The sequence below is a fragment of the Choristoneura fumiferana genome, chromosome 25 (assembly GCF_025370935.1).
Source record: "Choristoneura fumiferana chromosome 25, NRCan_CFum_1, whole genome shotgun sequence".
NCBI classification, from domain to species: domain Eukaryota; kingdom Metazoa; phylum Arthropoda; class Insecta; order Lepidoptera; family Tortricidae; genus Choristoneura; species Choristoneura fumiferana.
In genome coordinates this window covers 11655316-11661733 of record NC_133496.1, presented here as the reverse complement: position 1 = coordinate 11661733, position 6418 = coordinate 11655316, and positions in this window count along the sequence as shown.

Below are 6418 nucleotides of genomic sequence, written 5' to 3'. Positions count from 1 at the left end.
TCGTAACTTTGAGTAAGAAGCAAATAGTTTTGAAGGCTCTCGACGAACCAAGCTTTAGCCTATAGTAGTGGGAATTATGTTAGAAGTACAGCTATTTGGTGTATAGGAGATGCGTTTCGTTTATTTAAATTAGGGTGTGCGCAAAGTCCCAATTTGTGCCGACACACATTAAGGGACACTAAGGCTGGTGTAATTAGAGAGGTCAGCAGTTAAATCTTGAAACATCGCCGTTTAAAGTTGTCCGGCCACTGCTGCGCCGTGCGGACCGCTTACAACCAAACACCTGCCTAGCTTTGTAGCTTACCTTAACTGGAATGTGGTTTACTACACCTAAGTCAGTGTTGGTGAGAGTTGCGGGTATTTACAGCATTCTTTGAATTGGACGAAAATCAATTAATCAGATAAGTGTACGATTACTCATTAATCGATCGCCACAAATGTTCGAGTTTGCCGCTCTTAGCTCTTAAGCAAAAAGTCTATAATAATCTTAGTTACATCTGGTGAGTTGTAAACATCTTGCGGGAGAGTTCCCGCAAGATGTTTACAACAGCTTTTTTATCCCATGAGTTATATATGACTCATAATCGCAGATTTATTTCTGGTATATCACCTGGTTAGTAAAATCATAAATTAATAATAATAAAATATATGAAAGTGTTTATTTGGTAGGACCCTTACTAAATTAACCTTAAAGTTTGTGGTTGTAACAAAAAAACAAAAATACACGCTGTATAGAAGCCCATATTAGAAGTAAGCATTGCACGTACCCAGATACGATAGTGAAAATGCGTTCTTGGTGTTCAAACAGGTAACCTGTTAAAACAAGATATATAACTTTGCGATTGATTTTAGATTTTTCCGCTTCGTAGCCAACGTTTGTAGTGTAAAACTTCAGGTTACAAACACAGGTGCACGGTACGGTGCATCTTAATGAAGAACATAGGTAGTTTATCTTCGGAAGCAGTAAATATGTTAGGTAATATACTCGTATTATGTATTCTGATGAAGTGAGCAGTTCGCTGCAGATGCTGCGCCGTCGTAAAGTCTGTACGTGGCCAGAACTCTCGCAATTACGTTCGTTGGATTCAGTTGATTTTTCAAATGTTTTAAAATTCTTATTCATTAGTTGTTAACCAATATTTATAGGTTACGTTACCGGAAGAAAATTTCTATCCTCTTTGTGTACCTATATGTGAATGCGTGTGTGTGTATACATACCTACCTACTAAAGAATAAGTACTACATACTACATACGTTGCCGTTAAACATCGCGACAGCGATTGCACTCGAAATTATTTAAGCATCATCCAATTTTGAATTTAAGTGTCGGAATGACAGACAAATATCTTCTACCACCAAAAACCATTTCGAGGGATAGGGTTTTTGAACAATTTTATCTTATTCTGATTCAAAAGTACGTAAGGGTTACGAATATATATATAGGCAAAAATATGTTTGAACTTAGTTTGACCTTCGTATTTTTTTTAGGGGTGAATTTACCTGAAAAGTAAATCCAAAAGTATCTAGGTTTCTCTCCATAGAGAAACGCAGGGCCCGTATTACGAAATGCAAAATTGGAACTTCGTATCTTGCCGTCCTGCTGACGCTTATATTATTTAATATCAGAGTGAGAGGGACGGAACGACACGAACTTCGATTTCCGAATATCGTAGTACCCCCGCCCCGCAGGTCGCAGGCAGACATTGATGTCAGTCAGTTGTCACATACATGTTTGACATTAGCCAAAGAGTAGATATTGACATAAAAAACAGAATGTACTTACTCTAGCAGGTTTCTGCCCAATGAGTAATTAATGGAAAAAAAAATACATTAAAACATAATATTATATAAATGAAGAGATAAGTCATTTTGATATGAACCTGAAGAGATTAAGTCTCTACTCGCGCCTATAACGACTACCGACGTAGAAAGATCGTTCAGTTCGTTGAATGGATGTTTAAAGAAAGGCGTCGTAGCTTAACTGTCCAAATTATAGAAAAAATATGAATAGTTTATTCTGAAAATCACGTTAACTACTAAATTTTCTGCAGGTAATGTTATTTTTATTAATTATGTCATGAGGCTTGGTAGTAAAGCTAAACTTTTTAGTTTTTAGGATTCCGGAGCCAAAATGGCAAAAACGGAACCCTTATAGTTTCGCCATGTCTGTCTGTCTGTCCGTCCGTCCGCGGCTTTGCTTAGGGACTATCAATGCTAGAAAGCTGTAATTTTGCACGGAGATATATGTAAACTATGCCGATAAAATGGTACAATTAAAAAGTAAAAAAATAACTTTTTTTTAGGGTACCTCCCATAGACGTAAAGTGTGAGTGATTTTCTTCTCACATCCAACCCTATAGTGTGAGATATCGTTGGATAGGTCTTTTAAAATAATTTTAAACAGGGGTTTGCTCAAACGATTTTTCGATGCATTGGATTTTTTTCGAAATATTCAACTTTTAAAGTGCAAATTTTCATTAAAATCGCGCGGTAAAAAAACTGAAAAATTGAAATGGTAGTAAGTATATCAAACTTTCAAGTAAAACTATAACGGCTAAGTTTGCTTGAGAATTATTAGTAGTTTTACTCTTAAATAGCAGCCTAAGGTATCAAATATACCTAAACTTGGATGATCCCGTATAAAATACGAAATTCTTAGAAAAATATAACTTAATTTTTTCGTAATGGCTACGGAACCCTATTTTGGGCGTTTCCGACACGCTCTTGGCCGGTTTTTATTTGTGTAGTCCTCTCTTATTTTCTGTCGCAATTAATGATTTTATTATTATTATTATTGAAATACACGAGTTAAAATAAAACTGTATCATACTTTGTTTACAATTATCAGAGAGGTTATTCAATTCAGTTATTCAATACGCATAATATGATTCTTTTCAGACTTACCTATCTGTTTATCTCTACTCTTTCTCAAAACAATATCCGATTGAATATGACACGGACAGCTAGCATCTATTGGCATTGACAAATAGCTCGTTTTTTTAAATATTATTTTACTTGGCCTTTTACTTGGTTTCAGTTCAGCCGTCATGAGTAATTTACGAGACATCGTATCTGATACTTAAAAAAAATAACTATGTCATTTTACGCCAAGATATTCAAATTAGTATCTTGAAATTATCTATATTCTAAGAAAATATGATAAAAAAGAGTATTAAAAAAAGTGAACAATGCCAATTATCTGATGTCATTTATCTGATGGTTACCTATTACGTTTATTATTTGTTTTAGAAAAATCTACTGAGTAGTCATTGTTTATTCTCTACTGACCGGAATTGGTCTGCAATCTTCTAATTTAATTTTAGTCCTTAGTTTTTGAAGATTGAAATGAATTGGCTAGAGAAAGTGAGCATTTCCAGATGGCAGTAATCCTTGATACGATCGTTAATTGCGCCTCTAAAGTTTTTGTCGAGTTAATCTTTATATCCATTTTAAATTCATTAATCAACCTTTAGACGACATTTTTGTTCGATAGAAGTTTAGGGGACACTGTTTATAATACACTTTATACAAACTTGTCTTAAGAAGATCAAAAGGGTGATTATGATATTCTTCAGATTTCTTTACAAAGCCTTTTTTCAAGATGTTACTTAGAAAATGTTTACAACTTTGAATAAAAATGGCCATCATTTTGTATCCCTATTGAATCTTTACTCAATTTCGCCTTACAGTTTGTGTTTGACACTTTTAAAACAACCCTCTGATTTTCCAAACTGTCAAGTTGTCAGCAGCCAGCGTAATGAAATGCAACCCCATTGGCTATTCCGTCTGATTTATTCCTGTAGGTGTCAGTAGGTTAAATAGCTGCGAGTAAAATCTTTTTTCTCGGTGGATTTCGACGCGAGTTGTGCGTCGATGTAATTTTTGTGGAGTGATTCGGCGTCGCTTTTGTTATAACCTTAGTTTTACGACGCATTTAGTGAAGCGTAAAGGCCGCGTAGCTGCGTAATCGTGGCATGCCTACGCCCTTACGCGTCAGTGTGCTTTTAGCTCGCTTCGCTTGGTATGAACCTACGCTACGTGTTGGCAGGGCATAGGTAAACTATAACTTAGTATAGTTATCTATATGTGTCATGCAAGGACTATCCCACAGCATTCAAATTAATACAATAGGGATGTTGACAGCACCAATCAAATTGACGTTACTTTTTTATGAGCTGTCAAAACACATTCTCACATAGAGTTTGAATGGAAATAGCAACTTATGAACGTCCTTGTCCGCAACACTCAATCAACTAACTTATTTAATTTGTCTTAAGGCGGCTGCTCACGTTAGCTCATGGTAAAAGTCCCGTCAGATGGCGTTAAAAATCAGACTGTCGAATTTTCGTGATGTTTTTTGTAATTTTTAGAATATCCGTAGAATACTAATAGTTGAGTTTATTATTTGCGAAAACAATTTAGAATTGCCGATTTTTTGAGACTACAGTCGAACGGAAATAGTGTGCCAATTCTGAGATTTCAGGGCTCAAATTTAGGTGTCAGGTACAGCCTTATACGGACACTAGGAGCTCACGCACACATGCAAATAGACAGCGCCAACTAGTGAAAAATTATTGCATCACTTTTCTAGGCTTTCGGAAGGCTTTCGGCGTAAGCTACTACAAAATATTCATATATTTTTTTTCGGGTCACGAATATTTGTATCAACTGTACTTTTGCCCTTAAAATGTTCAAATATCTAGATAATATGAGTGTTTCATATGCGACGATATAGAATTAGATGAATCGTGTCAGAGTCCCAGGAATCTAATCTTATGTGATTTTTGGCTTTGGACTTGGAGATTGTCGAGTATGATATTGTGCTCAAGTTGGTAACCACATATGATGCTCTTGTGACATACATACTTTGATAATCATGCATTACATGCGAGTGTTACTCCTATTTCTTCGAATATTGGAGACGAAATCTTTCCGTGTTTTATTCTACCTACCAGTCTTGATTGCAGTTATCTTTTGAGTTGAAGGTTGCGATAATTCTTTGTATTGTATGTATACCGAGGTACAGAAATGGTCATTTTGGAAAGCTGAAGAACGGAAGGCCGTAATGCTGTATAAGTGTGTCAACTACCCTGATGCGTAAAACAGTTCATGTGTAGTGGTACATAGTAGGCTGGAAAGGAAACAGCCTCGTTGAAGCTATCGGTATGTAGAATCCTGCTGGAAACGACGTTTCATATTTTGAATCTTTATTTATACGTGGATAATACTATCATCATCATCACCATCATTATCGTGGTCTGGTTGTTTATATATATATCTAGAGGGTCTTTTTCCTCATAAGCTTTAGAATTTCCGTGTAATTTTTCAAGACAGGTACTGCTGTGTCCTTAAAAGGGCAGACCTAACGCTTTACGACGGTGCTGGTGGGCATCGTACGGTAGTAAGCGAGGACCTCTGGGGAGCTAGTACAGTCTCCATGTTTTCAATTGTCGTTTTGTGTCGTGGGTGTGCCAGATAATAAAAATTCTTAGATATAGTTGTGAATTTCCAGGTGTAGAGCTTTATTGTGCTAGCTGCTCGAGGAAGACCTGAATGCGTTCAAGCGTGTTGCTGCGGGATGCAAGTTAATACTATAAAAATGTTGCAAGTATTACGCTTGCGTTATATTAGCGATTAGATTACGCTTGAATCATTCCAAGTACATTTTTTGTTAGATCCGAAGGAATTTGTTTTGGAGTTTTCGACGGTAAATTCAGAACTTTACTTCCTATATATTTATTTGTATTTAGTATGAATAATGAGAATACAGGCTACATGTAGGCATCTACATGTTTCTACGATAAATAAAGAACATTCTGACTCCAAAGCAAATCGGATCTCGTTTTGAACGGTATGCCCAGTATTTCAACCAAGTGGTAGAAATTCGTTCAAGAATTCCCACAAATTGCGAGAAATACCGAGATTACATCTGAATATATTTATACTTACAAGAGATACTTACCTATTTACTCAATTGATGATTAGCTGCTTGACGACGACCGGAGTCTTTCAGTGCTCACCCTACACGCGTATGAGCAAAATTCCTTCTTGATGCGAACCGATTGCGGTTTAGGAACTAATCTTATGAACTTTTTTTCCTCCCGACCCGTGGTCCAACTACTATGTCCAACTGGTTGCACCACGGGGAAGCAAGTTTACTCATCGTCAACCGATTGCACCACGGAGAAGCAAAATCAGTAGTCCAATTCTGGAAAGTATGTTTATCCATGGTCCTACTGGGTGGGTCCAATTAGTTCAACTAGTTGAACTACCACTTGAACTCTGTGGAATCGGGGTTCGGACTGTTGGTTTCACTGTATTCAGAATAAACTACATAGTTGTTGGGTTTCATGCGACTTTTAATTTTATAAAAATGCAGTAATGATAGTACCTATTCTGATACACATGACCCAAGGTA